At 44.1% G+C, this 27,129-nt stretch overlaps 1 protein-coding gene across 1 annotated transcript in view; it reads left to right on the top strand.

Moving 5' to 3' along the window:
- The first annotated feature begins 5,234 nt into the window (after positions 1–5,234).
- LOC309568453 (uncharacterized protein) overlaps positions 5,235–27,129 on the top strand; it is a 90,251-nt gene continuing 68,356 nt past the window's right edge. Inside the window, exon 1 of the mRNA XM_082274124.1 lies at positions 5,235–5,298. The gene's annotated coding sequence lies outside the window, so the exon portion shown is untranslated. The remainder of the gene's footprint in view (positions 5,299–27,129) is intronic.

Genomic DNA, 27,129 nt, shown 5'->3' with positions numbered 1-27,129 from the left:
GACGAAGATTTTCAAAGGTTTCTCCGGTTCGAAGTGGGAGGATTACATCTTCAGTTTATCTGTCTCCCATTCGGGCTCTCAACATCTCCACGGACCTTTTCAAAAATCTTATTGGCCGTGGTAGCCCTACTGAGATTGAAAGGTATCCGTCTTCACCACTATTTGGACGATCTACTCCTGTTGTCCCAAGACAGAGACCAACTATTAGTTCATCTGGAGCAGGTCGTGTCCACTCTCCAGAAGTTTGGTTGGTTACTCAACAAGGAGAAGAGTCACCTGATTCCAACTCAGTCCCTGATCTACTTGGGCGCTCTGTTCGACACAGAGAAGGCGACTATCTCTCTTCCAGAGGAAAAGATAGGGACTCTTCGAGACAGGATTCGCTTTGCCCTCTCATCCTCTCATCTTCAGGCACGTCAATGCCTGAAGGTGATCGGGACTATGGTCGCAGTAGTCCCCATGGTGAAGTGGGCCCTGTGGAGGATGAGACCCTTTCAGAAGGGATTCCTTCAGCAATGGGATACGTGGCATCTGGATCAACGCATCTTCTTAACCCCTTCAATGAGAGCGAGTCTCCCCTGGTGGTTATGCAGAGACCACCTGCTGAACTGCCACTCTCTGAAGCCAGCTCCGTGGGTAGTGGTTACCTCGGACGCCAGCAACATAGGCTGGGGTGCCCACTGTCTGTCGGAGGTGGCACAGGGCAGGTGGGAGTTTTCCACTCGAGGAATAGTATCCAACATACTAGAACTCCGAGCAGCATTCCAAGCTCTTCGAGCATTTGCTCACCTGACAAAAGACCAACCTGTCATGCTGCGCCTGGACAACACCTCAGCAGTGGCATACATCAGGAAACAAGGGGGTACACGCAGCTGGTCCCTATTGAGGGAAGTGGAGCCGATTATGTCCTGGGCACAGAAAAATCTCTCGAATCTTTCAGCGGTTTATGTTCCAGGAGTCCAGAATGTCAAAGCAGACTTCTTGTCCAGAGTGGATCTGGACAACAACGAGTGGTCCCTTCACAAGGAAACGTTCAACTGGATCCTAACATTGGGGCTTTCTCCAGAGGTAGACCTCTTCGCCTCCCCCTGCAATCACAAACTGCCGAAGTACTACTCAAGATTCAGAGATCCACAAGCATCAGGGATAGATGCACTCTCGGATCAGTGGAGATTCCACAGGGCATACGCCTTCCCACCAATTCCGATTGTGTTGCAGTTCCTTCGGAGACTCAGGTCGGAGCCAGTGGAGGTAGTGGCGGTGATTCCCTTCTGGCCGAACAGGCCATGGTTTCCCCTTCTGACGCTACTCAGTGTCCAAGACCCAATCCCGCTACCCTTCAGACCGGATCTGTTGTCCCAGGGGTCTGTACTCCATCCGTGCCCAGACCGTTTACATCTCAGGGTCTGGATGTTGAGAGGAGGAGGTTACAGGCTTTAGGCTGTCCAGAAACGGCAATCTCGACATTACTTAGTGCTAGAAGAAGCTCAACGAACAGGGTGTATCAGAGAATCTGGGAAAAATTTTCTGCACAACTGAATACAAGGCCTGATCCTCAATCTTCAATTAAGATCCAGGATGTATTGAGCTTTCTCCAATCAGGACTGGATTTGCCTCTATCAGTGAGTTCGCTCAGAGTCCAGGTCTCGGCTATTTCCGCTTTTACAGGGATCTCCTGGGCCACTCATGCCCTAATTCGTCAGTTCTTCCAAGGGGCAGTGAGAATCAGACCTCAGAGAAAACCCAGGTTTCCCAAGTGGGATCTGCCACTAGTTCTGGATTTCCTGGCGAGTCAGATTCAAGACATGTCTGATTCTTTGACCATAAGAGAGCTTACACTGATAACAGTGTTTCTGGTAGCTATAACCTCAGCAAAAAGAGTGTCGGAAATTGGGTCCTTTGGGACACAAGAGCCTTTCTTAACCTTTTTTCCTGACAGAGTGGTGCTCATCCCCATGCTGGATGTGAGACCAAAAAGGACCTCTGTCTTCCATGAAAACATAGAAACAGTATTACCAACCTTTAGACAGGAAGAGGAAGAATCTTCGGTTCATCCGCTGGATGTTGGAGAGTGTATTAAGAAATATTTAAATGCCACTTCCTCTTTCAGAAAATCAGAACATCTTTTCGTTACCTTTTATGGAAAAAACAAAGGTTCAAGAGCCTCGACGAGATCCATTTCCTCTTGGATCATCCAGACCATCCAGTGGGCTTATAGGGCTAAGGGCTTGACCCCTCCAGCAGTAGTTACAGCTCATTCGACGCGGAGCATCTCTACCTCCTGGGCAGTATCCAGACATGTGGCTCCTGAAGTCATTTGCAGAGCAGCGTCGTGGTCCTCTATTAACACTTTCTTATCCCATTACTGTGTTGAGCCAGCGGCTCTTTCTTTTGTGAATTTTGGTTTGCAAGTCCTGTCTGTTTGACAAAATGCATTAAAACTTTTCTGTTCAGCACCTGCCCACCCTGTGTGTACGGCGAGTTATTTCCCGATACGTATGCTGCCATGGAGTCTGTCAGGAAAACGGAAAATTTATATCAAATACTTACCGTAATTTTCCTTTCCTGATGGACTCCATGGCAGCAGGAGTTCCCTCCCGGATTTCTGTGGAGGATAGTTACAGAACACGTGTGCTGAACAGGAGCAAAGATTTATGGGAGTGAGGTCCTATGGGTAGGTTTGGAGGCGGGGCCAAACCCGATACGTATGCTGCCATGGAGTCCATCAGGAAAGGAAAATTACGGTAAGTATTTGATATAAATTTTCCGTTTTCTTTCTCTCATAAAGCAATCTCCACGTTGGTTGCTCTATCAGATATGGCCTCCTGAGTCCCAGGCCATGAGCCATCTCTTCCTCCAGTCCTTCCCTATATATACCACCTGCTGGTACTGCAAAAATGGACTGCAAAATCTGATACGGCATCAACCCTGCTAAGGTAGCCTGGAAAACTTGGACCGGATTCCACCTTAGTTTTCTGCATATGAATGCATACAAGGTGATACATGGCATCCATCAATCACCTCGCCTCTCATATTGTCACTATATAATTCACTAATGCAGCTACCACATTCAACATTTTTTAAGCTGCAATACATTCCTTTTTTGTTTGCTTGCTTTTGAGTTTGGATACACTTTAAGGCGGTATCCACCCCAAAACCTAAAATGTAATATATTGCAGCTTACCAATTATTATAGGTGTGGTGGCTGCATTAGTTTACCTTTCTTTGCTTTTTTCCCTCTGTTTTCACGTAGTGATCTGGCCAGTAACACACCTCTACTAAATGGAAAACTTCAACTCACACTTTATATTTGGCTACAGGAACAGTTTTTTTTTTTTCCTTTTGGGATAAAGGTTTTATATGAGTAAATAAAAGGCGATCATTTTAATCCCCCCTATCAGTGTAAGTGGTTTGTCTCTTCCATGTAAACTGATACATTCTGCTGGAGAGTTTGTTTTGTGAAAAACAACAGACTTGCTGTCTGGATCACCAGATGAAAACAGAAGAAAGAGAGCCATAAAAAAAGAAAACTAATGCAACCATCACATCTAAGAATCGGGTTTAATATTGCTTTTAAAGAGCCAGTGCTACAGGTGAAATGTATGTTCTTGCACTGTATATATGGAATGTTAACCACTTGCCGACCGCCCACAGTATATTTACTGCGGCAGTCAGCCCCTCCTGAGCAAAGTGACGTAGTACTACATCGCTTGCCCAGGAGCCTGCAGGGGGCGAGCCCGCGCCGCCCCCCGCTCGTTCCCCTGCATCCCTGCGCATGTCACTGGCAGACATGATGGTCGCCGGTCACTCGCGATCTCCCGGTGGAGAGGGAGAAAGGCAGGCGGCTAATGTAAACACAGCCGCCTGTCATTCTCCCTGGTGTAACAGCAGAGATCATACGATCCTGCTATGTAGGATCGTATGTCTCTGTGGTTACATCAAAAGCCACACCCCTTTACAGTTAGAATCACGCCCCTAGGGACACATTTAACCCCTTGATCACTAATAAAAATTAAACCCTTCCCTGCCAGTGTCATTTTTACAGTAACAGTGCATATGTATAGCACTGATTACTGTAGTAATGTCACTGGTACCCCCAAAAGTGTCAAAAATGTCAGTCAGGGGTCAGATCTGTCCACCGCAATGTCGCAGTTCCGCAAAAAAATCGCAGATCGCCGCCATTACTCGTTAAAAAAAAAACAACAATAAAAATGACATAAATCTTTCCCTTAGTTAGTAAATGCAATAACTTTTGCGCAAACCAATCAAAATACGCTTATTGCGATTTTTTTTACCAAAAATATGTAGCAGAAAACAAATTGGCCTAAAATGTTAAAAAATTTAGATTTTTACATTTTTTGGGGGGAATTTCATATAAAAAAATGTGAAAAATATTGTTATTTTTTCATAATTTTTGCTATTTTTTTGTTTATAGCGCAAAAAGTAAAAATCACACAGGTGATCAAATACCACCAAAAGAAAGCTCTATTTGTGGGAAAAAAAGGTCATCAATTTTATTTGGGTACAGCGTCGCACGACCGCGCAATTGTCCGTTAAAGTGCCGAATCGCAAAATAGGCTCTGGTCTTTGAGCAGCCAAATCCTCCGGGGCTTAAGTGGTTAAGGCTCTGTTTCATCTATTAGGATCTGTCACCTAAAGTGGTTGTTAACCCTCCTCTCTAACTTATACCTATAGGTAAGCCTATGATAAGGCTTACCTATAGGTACTGTCAATATCTCCCAAACTTGCACCGTTTAGGAGATATTTACTTTGCATGCAGCCAGTGACATCACCCGTGCCATTACTTCAGAGCCCTGTGCCGTGAACGAAGTGATGTCATCGTGGCTCCGGCCAATCAGATGGCCGGAGGACGCCAACCAGGAAGTAGGACAGCTGAACATGTTGGCCGTGTTTCTGCTGAGCGGGAGGCACTGCAGGGGCTTCATTCCAAGGTAAGTATTTTATAATAAGCTAGTGTGTGATGTGTACTAGCTCATTATGCCTTTGTCTTTCAGGGTTTTTTTTTTTTAGGAGGTTTACAACCTCTTTAAGAATTGCATTCTTTTTACTTTCTTTTTTCTGCAGGTGACAGTCATGGAGAGCACAGTATGAATGTTTGTTTAGAGGGTGGAGTGTTTCTAAGCAGCAAAAGCTTTGTCACCGACACAAAGAAATATTGCTTGCTATTTTAATGTTACTGGATTTGTCTTTCTGAATACTTTATTAGAAATGAAGTCACTTCCATAATCTACATGCCAAGAACATGAAGATCTAATCAAGGTGGTCATTCGATAAAAGGTCTGTAACAACAGTTTTTAAATGTTGTATGCTGTCTGTAATACTTGGAAGCACTCTTCATACACACTGTGTGCAGCTTCCTGCTGTCCTAATCACTTTACATTTGTAGTGTGTGGGTTGTTGTTGTTGTTGTTTCCTTCACATTAATGCTTTATGTTTGTGTTTTTACTCTTGACTTTTAGCTATATGTAATGTAATCGGTTCACAATTGTGGTGTGTAGGTTGTTCCCTGCAAAGAAATGTTTTATGTTTTGTCTTCTTACACTTGACTTTTATCAGTATGCAATGACTTTGAAAATGCTTTTGTGTTAATATACTGTAGTGAAGTAAATTAGACTTTTTTTTCATGGGGATAGGTTAAAGCTGAGCTACAGACAGATATAAAAGAGAGACATCAGCACAGTTCTGTATTCATAAACAACTTCTGGACCGGAATGGTTTTCCCCCTGAATGACCAGGCCATTTTATTTTGCGATTCAGCACTGTGTTACTTTAACGGACAATCGCGCGGCTGTGCGATTATGTACCCAAATAAAATTTATGTTTTTTTTTTTCCCACAAATAGAGCTTTCTTTTGGTGGTATTTGATCATCTGTGCGATTTTTTATTTTTTGCGCTATAAACAAAAAAAGAGCAACATTTCTGAAAAAAAAAAAACAAAAAAAAACCAAAAAAAAAACAATATTTTTTACTTTCTGCTATTTAACACCCCCCCCCCCCCCAAAAAAAAAAATAATAATAATTTTCATCCTTTTTGGCCAATTTCTATTCTGCTACATATTTTTGGTAAATAAAATCGCAATAAGCATATTTTGATTGGTTTGCACAAAAGTTATTGCGTCTACAAACTAGGGGAAAGATTTGTACATTTTATTTATTTATTTTTTACTAGTAATGGCGGCAATCAGCAATTTTGAGTGGGACTGCGGCATTGCGGCGGACAGATCGGACACCTAACTGACATTTTTTACACTTATGGGGGGACCAGTGACATTACTACAGTAATTAGTGCTAAAAATATGCACTGTTACTGTACTAATGACACTGGCAGGGAAGGGGTTAACACCAGGGGCGATCAAAGGGTTAAATGTGTCCCTAGAGGGTGCTTTCTAACTATGTGGGGGGTGGGCTTATGGAATAAACACAGGGACCTGTGTTCCTAAATAAGGGGAACACAGGAGCCCTGTGTTCATTGCTGACAGAACAGTGGTCTGCAGTGCTTACAACAGCAAACCAACGTTCTGTCTCCACTGGGAGCGATTGCCCGGAGGCAATCGCGGCTGCCCGACAGGCAAATCAGCTTCCCCTGTAGCAAATGGGCACACGCGCACAGGTTGGTCATTTTGTGGGAACAAACTGACCTGCTGCAGTATATGAACAGCGGCTGTTCGGCAAGTGGTTAAAATGTAATTGGTTGAACTTGATGGACTAGTGTCTTTTTTCAACCTGGCTAACTATGTAACTACAGTATGTACCAGACATACTGGCTGGATCACCAGGTGAAAATAAAAGAAAGCCATCCCATCTATGAATTAGAAAGTGGCAATGATGTTATTCTGTAGGTTTAACAGTGCTTTAATGTTGGGTGAGGATCCTCTGTAACTTTTTTTTCTCAATTGAAAGAATTTTATTAGTAAATAAACAGGTACATAAGATGGAAAACAATACAGCTTGCATGTAACATTAGCACATATCAAGATAACAACAATGTATAACAAAACATCATATACATTGTCAATTCAAAGGACAGAAACCAAAGAAAGAGATATAAGCATTCCCGGGAGAAAAAAAAAAAAAGGGGGGGGGTGTCTCAGTACAGAATTAAACAAAGTTGGAGATACATTACAACCTCAGCCTCAAGAGAAATTCAACCAGTAGTTAATTGTGTGTAAGCAGTAGAATATCGGAAAATCAGCCAGGGGGACCTTAGTTTGTTGAATTTGTCAATGGAGTCCCTGCAAATGGCCGCCAGCTCTTCCATGTTGTACATCTCCTCTACTGTAGATAGCCATTCGACTATTGTAGGAGAGTGTGTGGATTTCCAGTGTCTGGGAATGAGAAGCTTGGCTGAAGTCAAGAGGTGCCCGGTAAGAGAGGGTTTGGGTAGTTTGGACGGATGGGTGGATATATGAAGCAGGCAAAAGGCCACTGAAGAGGTTTTGTCAGAGCCAGTTATACTCTTAATAGTTGTGCAGACCGTGTTCCAAAGGGAAGCTAGGGAAGGACAAGTCCACCAAATGTGCAACATGTCACCACGGGCTGTGTTACACCTCCAACAGATGTCAGAGGATAATGGGTATCACATCTTGACCTTAGTATGTGTTGCGTACCAAAAGGACAGCAACTTGTTTGACATTTCTTGAATTCTGGTGCTGACAGAGCTTGTATGTGCAAGTAGAGAAGCTTGTTGTCATTGGATGTCAGTGAGGTCTAAGTGTAGGAGTTTGCCCCAATGAGTTTGGGCATGGTATGGCGTGTCTTGTGGTACTGTAGTGAGCAAAGAGTAGAGTAAAGAAGTTGCTCTGGGTACAGGATCTCCAGTCAGGCAAAGAGTTTCAAATGGAGAAGGGGCCCAGAGCATGTTCAGTTTATCCGGAGAAGTGTGCACATAGTGATGTAGTTGGAGGTAGGTCCAAAAGGACAGGGTTTGTGAGTGTCCTAGCGTAGTAGTCAAAGCTGCAAGGGATTTCAGTTTATCGTTAAGGCTGCAATGCGGCAGTAGTAGGGGTACACCAGTATCCTTGGGCGAGGTAAAGCACAATCGCATACCTAGGGGGAAATCTGGGTTCTGTACTATTGGGGTAAGGGGGCCGGGAGTCGAGCAAAGGCTATAGTCGGAGTTTATCCTTCCAAAAAGTTTGAATATTGATCCCAACATAGAGCTTCCGAAGTGGGATACATGGAAGGAACCTCAAAGGGAAGGGTGACTGAGCTTTATCCAGGGCTACCCAGGGTTTAACGGCGCCGTGGCAGTTCCAATCGAGGACTTTTGCAAGAAGTGCCGCGGCATGGTAGAGAACAAAGTTGGGAAGGCCTATCCCACCTTGTTCGTTTCATCTGGAAAGCAGTTGGAGACTGATGAAAGGTTTTTGGCCTTTCCAAATAAACTGTCTAATAATGGAGTTAAATTGTTTGAAAAATTTATGAGGGAGGGAGAGTGGTAAACAGTTGAAATAGTAGAGCAAATGTGGTAAAACTATCATTTTCAATAGAGCTGCCCTGCCAAACCAGGGTTTAATCGTCCAGGATAGTAAGTCAGTATGAATATGGTGTAGCAAAGGTTGAAAGTTGTGGAAATACATGTCTGAAAGGGTGGTTGTAAGTCTGATCCCTAGGTATTTCAGAGTAGGGGAAACCCATCCGAAAGAGCAGGAGGCCCGTTCTAACTCATAAGAATCATGTGAGAGGGTCAAGTTAAGGGCTTCTGACTTGGTGTAATTAATTTTTAGATTGGCAATGTAGTGAAAGTGTGTGAGTGTTTTGACCAGGTTTGGGATAGAGACATGTGGCTGTGTGAGGAAAAAAAGAAGACCGTCGGCATATGCAGCCAATTTATGGGTAGATGTGCCAACTGTGAAGCCTTGAATGTTAGGATTAGCCATTAAATGTCTGATAAAGGGTTCCAGTGTGAGTATAAACAAGATCGGGGATAAGGGGAAGCCCTGTCTCGTGCCGTTTTTAATCGTCACCGCCTCAGAGAGGGTGCCATTTACCTTGAGTCGGGCTTTGGGGTCGTGATAGAGGGCTAATATCCAGGACAGCATATGTGGTCCCATTCCTACATGCAAACCAGTGGCAAACAGTCCCAGGCCACGCGATCATAGGCCTTCTCCGCATCAGTGGAGAGAAGGCCCTCGATCTTCCTCTCGTGTGCAAGGTAAATTAAATTAAGAGCCTTGTTGACTTTATCATGGGCCTCCCTACCAGGCATGAAGCCGGCCTGCTCAGGGCCAATAGGTTTGGGCAAGTATTCGCTAAGCCTGGTGGCCCAAATTTTGGACAGAAGTTTTGTATCAATGTTTAGTAATGAAATGGGTCAGTAGCTGGAGCATTCGCTAGGGTCCTTGTCAAGTTTGGGGATCAAGGCTACGTGTGCCGTCGTGAAGGTTGCAGAAGAAGGACTGGAAGAGTACAGGTAATTAAGGGCCTCCAAAAGAGGGGATTTCAGGATGTCAGCAAATTGTTTATAATAATGTGCCGAAAAGCCATCGGGCCAGGGCTTTTACCAGTTTTTACGTTTTTTATCAAATATTCATGTTCTGTTAGAGGATGTTCCATAGAGGCTGTCTCCTCAGGTGTCAGGGTAGGCATACCACAGCTTGCCAGATTTTCTTGTATCGTGTGGTCCTTATCACCAGAGCATTCTGGCGACGAATGAGGTGGGGGAAGATTATACAGTTTAGAGTAGTAAGCATGAAAGGCCGACGCTATCTCTTGGGTTTATTGTAAGGATTCCCAATTATGGGATTTGATAGAGGAGATAGACATGGATTGGTGTAAAGCCTTGACCGCTTTAGCTAAAAATTTACCTGACTTGTCCCTATGCTCATAGTAAAACCCTCACCTGATGAACAAAATATGTTTAGCTTTAAGTTTAAGCAAATCCTGCAATGCAGTTTGAGCCTGAAACAGTTCATCAGCCAGCGAGACGGCAAGAGACTGTTTATGTTGGGCCTTCAAAAGTGTAATCTTGTCCACCAGTTGTAAGATAGCCGGGGCAGCCGGCTTCTTTTTTTGTGACCCTTGAATGATGAGCTCACCCCTAATCACACATTTGTGTGCTTCCCAGACTGTGAGTGGAGATATGTCATCAGTGGAATTTAGTTAAAAGTAGGATTGGATAGAAAGATTCAGACGTTGACAAAATTCAGGGTCCGCAAGCAAGGAAGGATTAAGCATCCAGGTGCCAGTTTTATGCATACCGTCAGGTGTTTTAAGTGAAATCGAAACAGGGCAGTGGTCCGAAAACGTCTGAACCCAAATATTAGCTGCTCGAAGCATATGCAGGTCTCTCTGGGTGACAAACACATAATCAATGCGGGAGTATTTCTTGTGCAAAGGAGAATAATATGTAAAATCCCTACCAGACGGGTGAATCAAGCGCCATGAGTCTACAAGGGAGAGTGAGTGCAGCATTAATTTATTTTTTTAAAGAATTTCGTAGGTAAGGCTGGATTTGCCCATGGAGGTATCCTGGAGAGGTTGGAGCGGGACATTAAAGTCCCCTTCAAGTATGATACTGCCAGTGGCAAATCCTTTCAATTCGTCTACCAGATGATGACAAAAGGAGAGGTGACCAGAGTTGGGGAAATAAACATTAGCCAAGGTAATCGGCTGTTTGTTCCACAACCCTTTCAAAAGTAGGAATCTACCTTGTGGGTTCGGGAGTTCTTGTAGCAATTCAAAGTTGCCATTTTTATGGATCTAAATGGATACGCCTTTGGATTTCTGTTGGGGGTTAGTCACGGGATACACCCTCAGGTAGCGTCTATCAAACAGGTGTGGGATAGACTTTGAGTGGAAATTAGTTTCCTGGAGGTATACAAAAGTAGGTTTAGTTTTCCTCAGTTCTCGTAAGAGCGAAACTCTTTTCTCTGGTATATTGAGGCCCCTCACGTTGTGTGAAATCAAAGTGGGGCAAGACCCGAGGGAAGAGTATGCCATGGTAATTTAGTAAATAAATAGCTGCGCTAAGTATAAATATATATACCGTATATAAAATTTAAATATATCAAACAGCAGCTACACTGATCATATACTGAAGATATGTGGACAAGATAAAAATTATAATATGTAGCGCTAAACCATAATATTAAAAGGTCTAAAAATAGTCCATATAAAAGAATTTCCAGATATCCCAGTGAGGAAATGCACAGCAACCAGCACTGAATGACAAGTGAAGGAGATCCGCCACCAAAAAGAGTGCCAAAATACGCTTACCAGATGGAAATGATAAACAGGCATTCAAATTGTATCATGGCAAACTGCATAACTCTGTCATAGGATCTTCATCCCAATCCACTTCTCAGAGGGAATCTCATAGATATAATGTCAATGTCTCATCAGATCGGGAACCGCTCATAAAGAAAAGATAATAGCCCTCATAGTGTAGTATGTAACCATTATACTTTTATTGAAATAGATAGGAATACAACTCACATTATGCAGGGGGTATCTGAGCATGAAAAAACGCTGATAGGCGTGGTTCCGGATCCAACCGACAAGATGGGCGCGTTTGTCCTCTACTGCGCATGCGCGTCCAGGCATCCAATCAGGAGCGGCCCAATGCGTTTCGTCATATGCAAATGACGTCTTCAGGGGCGTGGCCTCGCGGCCGATAGGAGCCTTTTTATAGCAGGAGGACACAACGGATTGGCCAAGACAACCCGGAACTGAGAGCCGCAACCAAATGCGCTCCACAGACCGGAAGAGGACAGAGCATTGCCCACTAACTAACCGGAAATGCTCGTGTCACGCATCGCAGACACGAATGCAAACCTCGGCTAGCAAATTAATCAACAACCATGCAGCATATCATTATTATAGAAGGCTACCATATGTAAAAAATCATTAAATGATTAAATATATATATATATATATATATATATATATATATATATATATATATAAGAACACAAGAATACGCAGTATACTACAACAGCGCCATCTTGTGTTTGGAATCAGGAACCACATCATCGCTGATCAACTTAAACCAAATATTAAAAATACATAACATGCATAACAATATTAAAAAAACAATATAAATGCAAGTATATAATACAACATTTAACATTTAAAATTTAAAATGGAGTATTATAAGGGTATAGCTTACACAGATAAAATTAAGAAACAATTAAAAAAATGCAGAGAAAGAGAGAGGGAGGGCGACTAAGAATTCGCTATAAACGCATTTATATCCCACTCTACATTCAACCCATGTGGTGTATAAGATTTTAGCTTATAGATCCAGGCTGTCTCCAGCCTGGACACACCCCTAGTGAGGTTATTGCCCCTCCAATTACCTGTGTACTTGTCAATCCCTAAGAAGAGAGTACCTGCAGGATCCCTATTATGGCAAGTGTCATAATGACGAGAGACACTGTGCTTAGGGAAACCATTTAGGATATTAGTGACGTGCTCATTTAAACGTACCCTCAACATCCTCGTGGTACGACCCATGTACTCCAACCCGCATGGGCACCTAATAAGATACACAACGTACCTGGAGGTACAGGTGATGAAGGGTTTGATTTTATAAGTACACTTAGTTACACCGGTCACAAATTCCTCACTTTTTCTTCTACCAACAACATTCAGTTTACAGACCCTACAGGATTTTCACGGGAAGAAGCCGCTCATATCCTGGAAAAATGAAACCCGCTTAGGAGGGTTCTGAATATTTGGTGCCACCTGCAACCTTAAAGGAGGAACTCCCCTAAAGATCACAGGTGGCAATTCAGGTAGGACAGGGCCTAGAACCCCATCGTTCTTCAACACATGCCAGTGTCTGCGCAAAATGTTTTTAACTGAAAAGTGTTGTGTAGAATAGGTGGAAAGAAATGCAAATTGGAAAGAGTCATCTTTTGATCTTACTTTAGGTATCAGCAAATCCTCTCTATTTTGTGAACTTGCACGCGATAAAACTGCTTCTAAATCAGATTCATTATAGCCTTTCTCAAGAAATTTTAATTTCAAAGAAGAGGCTTCTTTGAGAAAATCATCTTTTCTAGAACAGTTTCGCCTTAGTCTCAAGAACTGACTGACAGGAACGGATCTCAACCAAGATGGATGATGACAGCTGGTGATGTCAATAAATCTGTTCCTGTCAGTAGTCTTGAAAAAGGTAGAGGTGATTAATTGCCCATCAACCACTTTAATACTGAGGTCGAGAAAATGAATCTCTTCTCTGCTACACTCAAAGGTGAGCACAATACCCTTGTTATTTACATTTAGAGAGGCCATAAATTACTCCAAGGATGATTGATCACCATCCCAAAGGAGGAGGATGTCGTCTATGTACCTACGCCAGAGCACAAGCTCCGGCCCAGGCACACCATCGACGACATCCTCCTCCCACTTGGCCATAAAAAGGTTGGCCATACTGGGCGCAAATTTTGCACCCATTGCCACTCCTCGATTCTGACGGTAGAAAGTCTTGTCAAACCAAAAATAGTTGTGACCCATCTCAAATTCATGGAGGGCCATTCGAAAATCTCATTGTAGGCCATACCTTATATCTTGTTTCAGATAATGTTCCACTGCATCCTTCCCATTTTGATGCGAAATGATCGTATATAACGATGAGACGTCCGCAGTGGCCAAGATATATGAATCTTTCCACCTAATATTATTTAACTCATTTATGACCTGCATGGAGTCTCGCAGAAAAGAAGGAGCCCTGGCCACCAAGGGCTGTAAAAAATTATCTATATACTTACCCACCCGGGAGGTAACGGAATCAATACCACTAATAATTGGTCTCCCGGGTTGGTTAATCGGGTCCTTATGGACCTTTGGCAAATAATATGCCACTGGTATCCTTGGTGCTGAAGGAACCAAAAATAATTTCTCCTTCTTAGTAAGCAATTTCTTTTGAAACCCATAATCAATCAAGGTAATTAATTCCTTTTTATATTTTATTGTAGGATTCCCTGGCAAAACTTCATAGGTATTGCGGTCAGCCAACAATCTACCCATCCCCTTATTATAGGCGGTTTAATCCAGAATTACAATGCCTCTGTCTGCAGGCCTGACAGTGATATCATCTCTCTCCTTAAAAAATTGGGGGGATTCCCCTAATTGGGACTTTTTAGGCACAAGGGATATAACAGTAATGAATGTTCAGATTAAGTTTATTGAGTACAAAAAATAGTGATTTAAATCAATTGTACTCAATAAACTTAATCTGAACATTCAATACTGTTATAATCCTTGTGCCTAAAAAGTCCCAATCAGGGGAATCCACCCAATTTTTTGTGTATGAAAGGGATGTGGCAATCAAGAACACTGGTCTGAAGCAAACCACCATCATCTCTCTCCTTAAGGCATTTTAGACCCTTTTTAAACATGAGATTAGCCCCGGGATTCTTGACTTTTAAAGAGTCAATATTCCTGGCCACCAACTCTTTGAACACAGTGAGAGATGGAGCCACCGGGCCTGGAGGATTAAAAGTCGAGGCATTGGAAAAGGATGTGGTTTTAACACCCATAACATAATCTGTTCTAGGATTAATGGGATTAGTGAGTAGATACCTTTTGATATTCATTTTCCTAACAAATTTGTGCAGGGCAATGAAAGTATCAAATTTGCTTAGAGATTTTGGTGGTGCGTACTTTAGTCCATGATTCAGGACATATTTCTCCTCGTTAGATATGGGGGCGGAGCTCAGGTTAAAAAGGTTGGCATCTTTCAGAATCGCCTCCTTTTTCTTTCTGATCCTCCTCCCCCCTCTAATCCCTCATTTATGCTTTTTCCTCGTTTCCCTTTGGGGGTGTCCCTGCGAAAAAACTGATGCCGTGGATGCCATGGTAATACAGGTCCCAGAAAATAGGTAGTAAAATGTGGTGTACCGAGATCAGGGGGGAATAGAGAATAAAGAGCGGAAAGATAAGGAGAGACATGGGGGGGGCGGGGTTGTAGAGAGGTAAAAGAGGTTAGCAAGCGGGAATAGGGGTAAGCAAAAGGAAGGATGCGATAGAAAGACAGATCCTCTTTTACTTGCAATGACTTTAACTGCACTGTTGCATATCTGGTAATAATGGTTTTGGTTCATTACATTAACCCCTTAAATTGCCCTGCTATAGACATACAGTGCCTTGCGAAAGTATTCGGCCCCCTGGAACTTTTCGTCCTTTTGCCACATTTCAGGCTTCAAACATAAAGATATAAAACTGTAATTTTTTTGGAAGAATCAACAACAACTGGGACACAATCATAAAGTGGAACGAAATGTATTGGATATTTCAAACTTTTTTAACAAATAAAAAACTGAAAAATTTGGCGTGCAAAATTATTCAGCCCCCTTAAGTTAATACTTTGTAGCGCCACCTTTTGCTGCGATTACAGCTGTAAGTCGCTTGGGGTATGTCTCTATCAGTTTTGCACATCTAGAGACTGAAATTTTTTCCTATTCCTCCTTACAAAACAGTTCGAGCTCAGTGAGGTTGGATGGAGAGCGTTTGTGAACAGCAGTTTTCAGTTCTTTCCACAGATTCTCGATTGGATTCAGGTCTGGACTTTGACTTGGCCATTCTAACACCTGGATATGTTTATTTGTGAGCCATTCCATTGTAGATTTTGCTTTATGTTTTGGATCATTGTCTTGTTGGAAGACAAATCTCCATCCCAGTCTCAGGTCTTTTGCAGACTCCATCAGGTTTTCTTCCAGAATGGTCCTGTATTTGGCTCCATCCATCTTCCCATCAATTTTAACCATCTTCCCTGTCCCTGCTGAAGAAAAGTAGGCCCAAACCATGATGCTGCCACCACCATGTTTTTGACAGTGGGGATGGTGTGTTCAGGGTGATGAGCTGTGTTGCTTTTACGCCAAACAAAACGTTTTGCATTGTTGCCAAAAAGTTCGATTTTGGTTTCATCTGACCAGAGCACCTTCTTCCACATGTTTGGTGTGTCTCCCCAGGTGGCTTGTGGCAAACTTTAAATGACACTTTTTATGGATATCTTTAAGAAATGGCTTTCTTCTTGCCACTCTTCCATAAAGGCCAGATTTGTGCAGTATACTGATTGTTGTCCTATGGACAGAGTCTTCCACCTCAGCTGTAGATCTCTGCAGTTCATCCAGAGTGATCATGGGCCTCTTGGCTGCATCTCTGATCAGTCTTCTCCTTGTATGAGCTGAATGTTTAGAGGGACGGCCAGGTCTTCGTAGATTTGCAGTGGTCTGATACTCCTTCTATTTCAATATTATCGCTTGCACAGTGCTCCTTGGGATGTTTAAAGCTTTGGAAATCTTTTTGTATCCAAATCCAGCTTTAAACTTCTCCACAAAATTATCTCGGACTTGCCTGGTGTGTTCCTTGTTCTTCATGATGCTCTCTGCACTTTAAACGGACCTCTGAGACTATCCCAGGTGCATTTATATGGAGACTTGATTACACACAGGTGGATTCTATTTATCATCATTAGTCATTTGGGTCAACATTGGATCATTCAGAGATCCTTACTGAACTTCTGGAGAGAGTTTGCTGCACTGAAAGTAAAGGGGCTGAATAATTTTGCACATCCAATTTTTCAGTTTTTTGCCAATAAATTTTGTTCCACTTCATGATTGTGCCCCACTTGTTGTTGATTCTTCAAAAAAAATTACAGTTTTATATCTTTATGTTTGAAGCCTGAAATGTGGCAAAAGGTCGAAAAGTTCAAGGGGGCCGAATACTTTCGCAAAGGCACTGTATGAAATATGATTTACATCACTGTTTAGTAAATGTGCACATTCAAAGATCTTTTTTTCTAAAAGCCCTTTAAATGATTTAAAGTATGATTTTGGTAGAAAAAAAATGCACAAGAAGTTTTGGTAAAATTGATAATACAATGCTGTCACATAAAGGCAATTTGAGTTTAGGTTTAGGGCTTTGGGTTACATAGTGGATAATGTTGAAAAAAGACAAATAGCCTACAGTTGAAGAATTATATTGCAGGAAAATGTTTCAGAAATACAGTAGCTATTTTGTATCTGTCAAGCACAGACAGAACAGTCATCAAGAAGAAATGAAAATGTAACTTTTGTTGATATTTATAAGTTTAAATGGCTACATAGTGTACTGTTTTGCCTTTGACAGACGCTGATGGAAGCTGCTGTTTCTTTGATGGCTGGGTGACAGAAATGGTAATGCTGATTTCATGTCAGAAAAAACTCGGCTGAATATTTCTATTTTTTTCTCTCTTCATTTTAGATTTTCTGTTTTTCCTTGCCTGCTGACTAGATGCCCATATAGGCTTAAGCTGTTTTACAGAAATGCTTTATATTTTTTAAATAAAACTTACATTATTATTTCAGCCATTGTTTCTAACTTGAATTTTCTAAAGATCCCCAATAGAGATAAGCAAAATTAACAGTTTCCTTGGATTTTTGCCATTTTAGCAAGTCAATTGATAAGGCAAAATTCAGGTGATTTTGGTGATTTTAAGGGTACCATGGGTGTTATATAGCTTATGATGGTTACTAAAGTTACTAAAGTTTTTTTTGCTTTTTGTAGCATTGTCCTTGTCCCCAGATATAGACCCTTGTTAACCCTATTTTATTCCATTTTTTTTTTCACAGAAAAAAAAGTAAAAAAATGAAGTGACAGTATACAAATTAAGATCAAATACAAAGAAACAAAAAGAAAAAAAAAACAAATAAAATATTATAGATGATATTGTTAATTTCATTTTTGCATAAACAGTTGGCAAAAAGAGTTTTTGTTAGTTCTACCAAAATTGCTCAGCTACTGATTATTCTAATTATTTTTGCCTTATAACATGCAAACATTATTTGGCTGCTGATTATTCTTGCTTTATAAACATAAACAATGGTCCTTTCTTTGAGTAAAACTGACCAACATTGTTTTATAGTGAAGGGAACCTATCCTAAACCTACAATTTCAATGATAAACTAGTTTTTTAAGAACAACTGTAGAGGATATTTAGCTAATTTAATTCCACATTTGCAAAGATAACTTTTTAGCACCATTTCTTTTTTTTTTTCTGATACTGTTGAACTGTTTTGGCCTGCAGGTACATCGTTTTCTGGAATTTTTTTTACTAAAATGTTAACCATTGTCATACATTTCATTCATTGGGGATCATTTGGAAAGTTTTGTGTGCCATCTCTTTCAAGTGGTACTTGACTTATGGTCATTTTAGAACCTTTGTATGACTAGTGCAGCACTTTAATTTCCCACAGTAAAATGTAAGTGCACTCACCTACCACAGCATTCAAGGTATGATTTATACTTCAAAGATTTGATAGAAAATTGGTCTTTGTGTATCCACAGATAACAGAGAATTGAATGACAGATACTTACAGAAATTTTCCTTTCCTGACGAGCTCCACAATAGCACAGATGGGTTTAGGCCCTGTCCTCCCATGTTTCCAGGACCTAATTCATAAATTTGAGCCCACCTGCAGCCTTAGCATTCCGTAACTAGTCCTACCAATCTGGGTGGGAGTTGTGCTGACATGGAGCTCATCAGCAAAGGAAAATTATTGCAAGTATCTGTCATTCAATTTTCTGTTTTCCCTGATGGCTCCATATCAGCACAGCTGGGAACTAACTAGCCACACAGGGGAGGGATAATGCTACACACTCTTTAACGGCTAAAAGCAGAAACCAGGAAGCTTCTGCCAAACTCAGCTGTCATTTAGGTTTCTATGCAGTAAAGAGCCATGAACGTATATATATATATATATATATATATATATATATATATATATATATATATATCTATATATCTATTGATGCCCATTTAGCTGCCTTGCAGATCATCACTGGGAACACTTAGTCTGCTGCCGCTCACAAGGTCAAAAGACCCTTCTAGTGGAGATTGCTCTGATCCCCCTGGCATAGCCAACCCTTTCAACTTGTATGCCAAGGAAATGAGTTTCACCAACCTAGAGGAATTAATCTTGTTGGAAGCCATGAAAGCATTACACGCTCCATCTGGATTGACAAAAAGGTGCTCCAACTTCCTGTTACCAGATGTCGCCTCGATGTAAAATTTTAAAGCTTAGTCCACACTCAATGGGCTAACTCCTTGGGTACTCACCAAAAGAGACGTAGGAAGACAACCTCTTGTGTGATACTGACTCTGAAGGCCACTTAGGCACAGTCTCGAGCATAGAAATGAGTAGCACCCTGTCCGGGAATAAATGTGAGAAAGGGTTCTTTAAATCCGAAGGCCGCTAATATTGACACTCTTCTAGTTAATGTAATTTTCACCAGGAAAGCAGTTTTTGGCGAGAGGTACCACAGGGGGCCTCTCCGATGGAAGGCATCTGATGCAAAAAAAAGTCCACCAATGGGAGATCCCACTTTGGGAACAACAATCCCTTAAAAATGTTTCAAACAAATTTCAGCCTAAAGAACAATATAATTAAATGTTGGATGCCCATTGTATGCCGGTGAAGGTAGAGGTAGCTGAAATGTGGGCGTACTTAAGCATAGATCATAAATCAAGCCCCACTTGCAGAAACTTCAGAACCTTACAGACTTGTGAAGAGCCCAGTGTAAAACCTTGATCAGCAGCACTCCTGTAATTTAATTTTTTTTTTTAAACATTTTATTGAAAATTTTATAGGCATACAGGTAGGGTTACGTTGAATGCACATATAAAAAGTAGAGAAAACCGAAATACAGTTTAAACAAACCTCAGTAATTGTAACAATAACACGCGACTAGCGGCACACAGTCAATAACAAAGAACCTATTGAAGCGTACAAGGGAGAAAAGGCACGTGAGCTAGTCCAGGAAGTTAAGGCAGTATGAGCCACACAGAGGGCGTTTGAGTAACAAGATGGACTCGAACTGAGGGGTGAATGTGTGCCCTAAAGGCAGAAGGCACTGTGGGATCCCTTGGTCGCAGTATAGAGAGATGCGGTCCATGCGATAGAAACTTAGAAGGCCCCCGGGTATATGAACGGGGGGCAGACACCCCCAAGGGGAACACACTGTGTCCGCGACCCCCGAACGAGCTCCCGAGGGGGCTACGAGAGGACCATATTCGGAGATAGAGGGAGCAAGCAGAGGGGGCGGAAGAATAGTAGGTGCATGTGGACTACCAGGTCGTCCACAATATTTCAAGGGATGGGGGGAGAAATCAGGGGGTAGAACAAAAGGGATTGGAAGGTGACTATGAGACAGGAACATGAGGGGCAGACAAGGAGGAGAGGAAAAAGCGAAGAGAAGAAGAGAGAGAGAAGAAGAGGAAAAAAAAAAGGAGGGGGGAGGGGGGGAGGAAGGTATAAAAATGGAAGAATGCGTCACATCCGTGACTGAAAGAGGGAGAACGCTAGTGGTTAGCCTATCACGCCTAGTAGTTTGCTATATTCGGAAGAGAGGGAGAAATGCAGCCACGTGGCCCAAGTGGTGTAAAACTTGTCAGGGGAATCGTGAGCTTGATGAGTCAGGTCTTCCATCTCCGCTATCCTACCCACTCTGCGGAGCCAGTCCGCAATCGTGGGAGGATGGGGCATTAACCAGCGACAGGGGACACACATTCTTGCAGCATTAATGAGATGGAGAGTCAATGATTTCTTGTATGCTTTTTGTGGGATGGGCGTATGGTGGAGGAGGTACTGAGCTGGGGAAAAGGCAGGGGAGTAAGTGGTAATGTGTTTAATAAGAGAGTGGACCTTCTTCCAGAATGGTGTAATAAGAGGACAGTCCCACCATATGTGAAGCAGAGTACCAGTGTGAGTGTTGCACCTCCAGCACATAGGAGAAGAGTCCAACGAAAATTTGTGCAGAATATCAGGGGTCCTGTACCATTTAGAGAAGATTTTAAAACCACTTTCTTGCACATATACATTTCTGGAGCCCTTGTGCATGTAGGTGAAGATCCTATCCCAGTCATCTCCACTAAGTGAGATGGCGAGGTCTGCTTCCCAGCGATCGCAGAGTCTAGCGACCCTAGGAGGGAGTCTCGGCGAGAGGATGGAGTACAAGGTGGAGATTAAGTGATGTTGGGGGGTCTTACGAGCGCACAGGTCCTCAAAGGGGGTGGCGTCTCTATACCATGCAGTGAGATCATTGGTATGTAGTAGGAAATTCCTGATTTGCAGGTAGTTAAAGAATGGGATCTTGCCTTTGGGAAATCTCCGTGAAAGGTCTGAGTAAGTGAGAAGGGAACCCTCCCTGAAGAAATGAGCTGCCCTGTGTGGGAAGTCAGTCAAGGGTACAAGTGGATCGAGGCGCACCAAGCCAGGGAGGAAATCCGGATTATGACATAGGGGACCATGGGGCCCGGTCTGGAGGATATGTCTAAGGTCTTACAGTGCTGATGAAAGACAAGTAGGGTGGGGTACGTGAGGGGGTGTTTCGCGCAAGGCGCCGGAGTGGAATTGGTGCTAGACCATGGTAGAAAGCGTATTGGGGAGGTGGACATGGCATCCTCAAGAGTCACCCAATCCTTCGTGAGGCGGCCACTGTGCCAATCAACAATCCTGGACATGTGACAGGCCCAGTAATACCTCCGAAGGTGGGGTAAGCCCAGGCCCCCGAACGATTTTGCCGCGGTTAGAAGATCCCAAGACAGCCTAGGGCATTTAGAGCGCCAGATAAAATCGGAGCATATTCGCCGGTAAGATTGGAAGAATGCAGGGGGAATTTTGATGGGAACTGTTTGAAGGACATATAGCAGTCTAGGGAGGATGTTCATTTTAATGATGGCCAATCTGCCAAACCACGAGAAGGACCCATGCTCCCATTTGCGCAGGTCCGACTTAACTGCCGTAAGAATGGGGGTAAAGTTTTTCGTGTAAAGGTCGGACAGCTTGGCCGGGATCTGAATACCCAAGTAAGTGATGGCCTGAGGTTCCCACCGAAAAGGGAAGTTGTGTTGGCAAAAGAACTGAAGGCTCGCCGGTAGGGAACCCTTCAGTGCCTCGGACTTTGAGTAATTTATTTTAAGATTAGAGAGTGCTTGGAACATATCCAGGTCCCTCAGGAGGTTTGGCAGAGTGGTTACTGGTTGCGTAAGAAATAATAAAATATCATCGGCATATGCCGCGAGTTTGTAGGACTTAGCACCTACAGTCACACCAGTAATGTCCGGATTCGAATTAATCTTACGAAGTAGGGGTTCCAAGGTAAGGATAAAAATAAGGGGGGATAAGGGGCAACCCTGACGAGTGCCATTCGACAAGGAGAAGGGATCCAACAGGTGATCGTTGACCCGCACCCTGGCAGAGGGGCCGGAGTATAGGGCTCGAATGAAGTCCAGCATTCTGCCAGAGATGCCAATAGCTTCCAGGGTTGCGATCATGTAGTGCCAAGCCACCCTGTCGAATGCCTTCTCCGCGTCAAGGGACAGGAGAAAGCCTGAAGTGTGGGAAGAGGTGAGCCAATGGTGGACGTTAAGGGCCTTAATGGTGTTGTCCCTGGCCTCACGACCCGGGACAAACCCCACCTGATCGAGGGAGATGATGTTGGGGATCAAATGTAGGAGACGGTTTTCAAGAATTTTAGCGTATATCTTAATGTCCACGTTGAGTAGGGAAATGGGTCTATAATTGGTCACCAAGGAGGGATCCTTGCCTGGCTTGGGAATCACAACAATGTGGGCCTCCAGGAGGTTCGGGCCATGGGTCGGAGAGTCTGGGAAGGCATTAAAGAAATGTGTCAGCGGGGATAACAAGAGCTCAGGAAAGGACCTGTAGTATCCTACCGTAAGCCCATCAGGGCCCGGGCACTTGCCAGGTTTGAGTTGTTTAAGGGCTAATGAAATGTCGTCCGTGGTTATTGGGCATCTAAGGATTCAAGATCTGCAGCATCCAGCGGGGAAGGAGAGTGTTGTTGTAGAAAGGACAGAATGCTACAGACGAGCTTCGGGAGGGATCCTGAGGAAGGTTGTACAGGGAGCGATACACTCCTGTAATTTTATCCCATATTCTACTATAGGCACTGTTAGTGCTGTCCTTTGCTGCTAAGAGTATTCCCAAGCTTTACAGAGCAGCCAAGATCTATTAGTCTCTGCCTTTCAAAATCCTGTGTTGTACAAATAGGACTTTGGAAAAGATTTGATCTTACCAAAAGAGGAAGTGGATCATTGACTTGGGCCGACTCTAGAATTGGAGAAACCTTCTTCAGAAAGGAGAGACTGAGTGCCCCCTTGTTTCCGGATGTAGGCCACAGTCATTGTGCTAACTTCATCAGGACAGATCCACCCTGGATGAGGTGACCGAAGGCTAGGATAGCCTAAAATGCTGGTCTTAACACAGGGATGTTGGACACCATCTTGGACCCTTGAAAAAGGCCCTTGGCCCTGAGCCCATTGTTCCTGAAATATGGGTCCTCAACTACTTTTCTGGTGTCTGACTGCACCAGCAGCCACTATGTCATCAGAGGGGAAGTTTAAGCTCATTTTCATACAGAGTGTAATCCATATCTTCTGACCGAGGCCCCCTGACAGCCACTGGTCCAGAATCCCGACTTGAAAGGGAGCAAGAGTTCAGCTGATCCTACCTGACCTGCTGGAGAAAGGCGATTTCGGCTGCCCAATCTTGGACTTAAAGAATAAAAGATCTCCCAAATATGGCCTGAAATGCCTGCCTTGAGGGACCATGCGTCCATCACCAAAGCTATACCTATGTCCGAAGAGGAGCCACCAAGAGCCCATAAAACATGTATAGGTGGCACAATCCCTAGCATACCAGAAAACTTCCTGACATGGACATCTTTGCTAACTTCTTGAATTATATGCTGGCTTACCAGTTTATAGTGGATTCCCAGTCAGAGATGCGGAAGCTAACCAGAGTGGAGCGAGCGTGGAAACAGACTCTAAAAATTCAGTCTACTTCAACTCAACAGACGTTCATCTTGAGGCAGGAAGGCCATGGCTCCCAGGGACATTGTTCCTACTCTTCAGGGCATTTTTAAGCAAATCCTGGGCAGGGATGCCCCGGATCATATTGAGATAGATCGGGCACACAGAGCTTTGAGACCCCCCTCTGACGACCCTGATAAACCCCAGGACTTAATATGTAAACTCCATAAGTATACCGAGAAAGACTGCATAATGTACCACATGCGTGGGGTTTCCTCCATGGACTTTTATAGAGCAAAGATCCCCCTTTATCCTGACATCTCCTGCCGCACCCTGATGCAGAGGAAGGCCCTGAAGCCCCTTCTGGACGCCATTCGAGATGCAGATTTACCCTATCGCTGGGGCTTTCCTTTCAGCCTGTCGGTGACTAAGAATGGCAAGCAACATGTTTTACGGAACCAGGATGATCTTTCCTACCCATCAGGATGCCCCTTGAAGTGGAGAGGACCCCTCAGCCCTGCTCGAGTTCTATAGGTGCCTTTTTCTCCGGCGGCCGCCAGACCAGGCCTAACCTATCCAAGATGGCGCCGGAGCGCAGTGAAAAGCCTTCCCGCTCGCCCTCTCCCATCCCCTTGCCGCGGCTGGAACTCACTGCCCCGCTGTCTCCTGCGTCTCATGGCTCCTCCAATACCTGCAGCGAGCCCAATGATGCGGCAGACCTGCCGAAGAACAGAGACTTGCGGTCCCACATACTATCCCTCCCCACCGCAGCTGGGTGACAGAGACTATCACAAACTATTTCCGGGAGAATGCCGGGGATGATGTCGCTCCCTCCTCCATTTTGGAGGGACACAAGGTGGTGGTGAGAGGCAAGCTCATCTCGCATGGGGCACATCTTCACCGGGAGCGTACGGTGGAACTCAGACAGCTAATGGAGAGGCTTCGTGGGGCGGAGCTGACTCATAAAAGACTCCTGACAGATGAGGCCCTTCTAAAACTTCAATCCCTTCGTGAGGAGTTGTCGACGCTACTCGAGGCCCAGATACGTAAGCGCCTGCATTACCTTTCTCACAAATTTTACAAACTTGGCAATAAATGTGGACGCATGCTGGTGCGGCCACTGCGAGGACAGCGGGCCTCCACTAGCATCCCTAAGCTACAAACGTCCCGGGGTTCACTCACACAACATCCCTCTCGATTCGCAGAGGATTTCCGGCGGCACTTAAGGCTCTGCCGACGGGCAAGCGCCCTAGCCCTGAGGGGTATATGAATGCTTACTATGTCATATTTAGCTCTTCCCTCCTGTCTCCGATGTCTGCTTATTTTAATGCACTGGCGATGGGTTCCTCCCTATCAAGGGCCACTCACTAAAACTAGAGGAAAGGCGGTTTAACCTTAAAGTGCGTAAGGGGTTCTTCACTGTAAGAGCGGTAAGGATGTGGAATTCTCTTCCACAAGCAGTCGTATCAGCAGGGAGCATTGATAGTTTCAAAAAACTATTAGATGGACACCTTAAAGACCACAACATACAGGGGTATACAATGTACGGCTAAAAGCAAACACACACACATCATAGGTTGAACTGGATGGACTCATGTCTTTTTTCAACCTCACTAACTATGTAACTATGTAAGGGACGCCCTCCTAGCCCATATCATGGTTCTCCCTAAAGAGGGGAAGGACCTTAATCTGTCCAGCAACTATCGGCCCATATCTTTGCTAAACATGGACATTAAAATCCTGGCCCGAATATTGGCTGATAGACTGAAACCCCTCTTACCGTCTGTGGTCCATCCAGACAAAGCAGGTTTCATTGCGGGCAGGGAGGCCAGGGATAACTCCAACAGGTCATCCACTGGGTGAGATCCCAGCCGCTCCATCCACCCTGTCTCCTGCTGTCTACGGACGCTGAAAAAGCATTTGACAGGGTGGATTGGGTATACATGGAGATTGTACTGGAGCGCTTGGGCCTAGGCCCCCATATGTATAGCTGGCTGGCTGTGCTGTATGCCTCCCCGGAAGCCAGGGTGAAGGCCGGGGGCTTTTTGTCATCTCCCTTCCCGATCCGCAATGGCACACGCCAGGGGTGTCACCTTTCACCACTCATCTTCGCACCCTTGTTGGCCAGAGTTAGGGCGAACCCGGATATTGGGGTGTCACTGTGGGTCCCACTGAACATAAACTTTCAGCGTACGTGGACGACGTGTTATTCTATGTGACTAGGCCCCAGACGTCCATGCCTGTTCTCATGTCCAAGCTTCGAGATTATTTTAATCTGCTCTCGAATTTCAAGATTCATTTTGATAAGTCAAAAATTTTACCTCTCAATATCCCACAGGACATGGGTGCTTTGTTACGGTCTTCTTTCCCGTTCACATGGTGCCATTCCAAACTGAAATACTTAGGGGTTTTCCCACCTGGTTGCACCACGGACGTGAATACTCTTAATTATGCCCCTTTACTGATGGTGATATGTAGGGACCTCACTGACTGGAATAAGTCAACGTTTACGTGGATTGGCTGGGTGAACATATTGAAAGTGAATATCCTGCCAGAGTATTATTTTATTTACAGATGTTGACTTTCCATTTGCCTAGATCCTTCTTTTTGAGCCTTAACAGTTTGTTTATTCGCTTTGTGTGGAGTGGTAAACACCCTCGCCTGACCTTCCGGCTTATGCAACGTTCCAAGCATACGGGTGGCTTGGGGATTCCGGTTGTTCGGAAATACTATGAGGCGGTAGCTCTACAGAGGATACTCGATTGGCACCACCATGTGCGGGGCAAGCTCTGGGTCCCCATGAGGAAATTAATGGCGGGCAGGAATCTGTCTCATGCCTGAGGCTTCCCGGGGCACATAGAGGTCTTTCCCCCCTGGTCTCCCCTGCTACCGTACATACCTTACAGGTTTTGGACGAAGTTAATGGGTGACTTCAATTGTCCGCTCAGGTCTCCCCACTGGTGCCCCTGGGGGGGTTCCTCTGGTTCCCTCCTGGGGAGGATTTGTCCTTTTTCGGGACGTGGGCGCTGGGCAAGGAGATCCGTTGTGGCTGGTTTGTCCAGGAGGGGATCATTGTACCACTAGAAGAGCTCCGTGAACGCTATGGGAGGTTTCCCATGGACTTTTGGAGGTATCATCAGCTCACTCACTTTTTGCGTCCTCTCTTGGGAGAGGTGTTCTCACCGCCCTTAATGACCCCCTACGAGAGACTGTGTATATCTAAGGACCCGATACCACACTAAATTATGTTACTATATCAGCTTCTCATTTCTGGGGAGCCCACGCCGAGGCTTCTGTTTCTACGGGAGTGGGAGAGAGACCTACAGTGCACCTTTACGGAGCAACAG

This window comes from Pelophylax lessonae, assembly GCF_965119305.1.
Source record: "Pelophylax lessonae genome assembly, chromosome: 12".
In the NCBI taxonomy this organism is placed as follows: Eukaryota; Metazoa; Chordata; class Amphibia; order Anura; family Ranidae; genus Pelophylax; species Pelophylax lessonae.
This window is presented reverse-complemented; position numbering and strand designations above follow the sequence as displayed.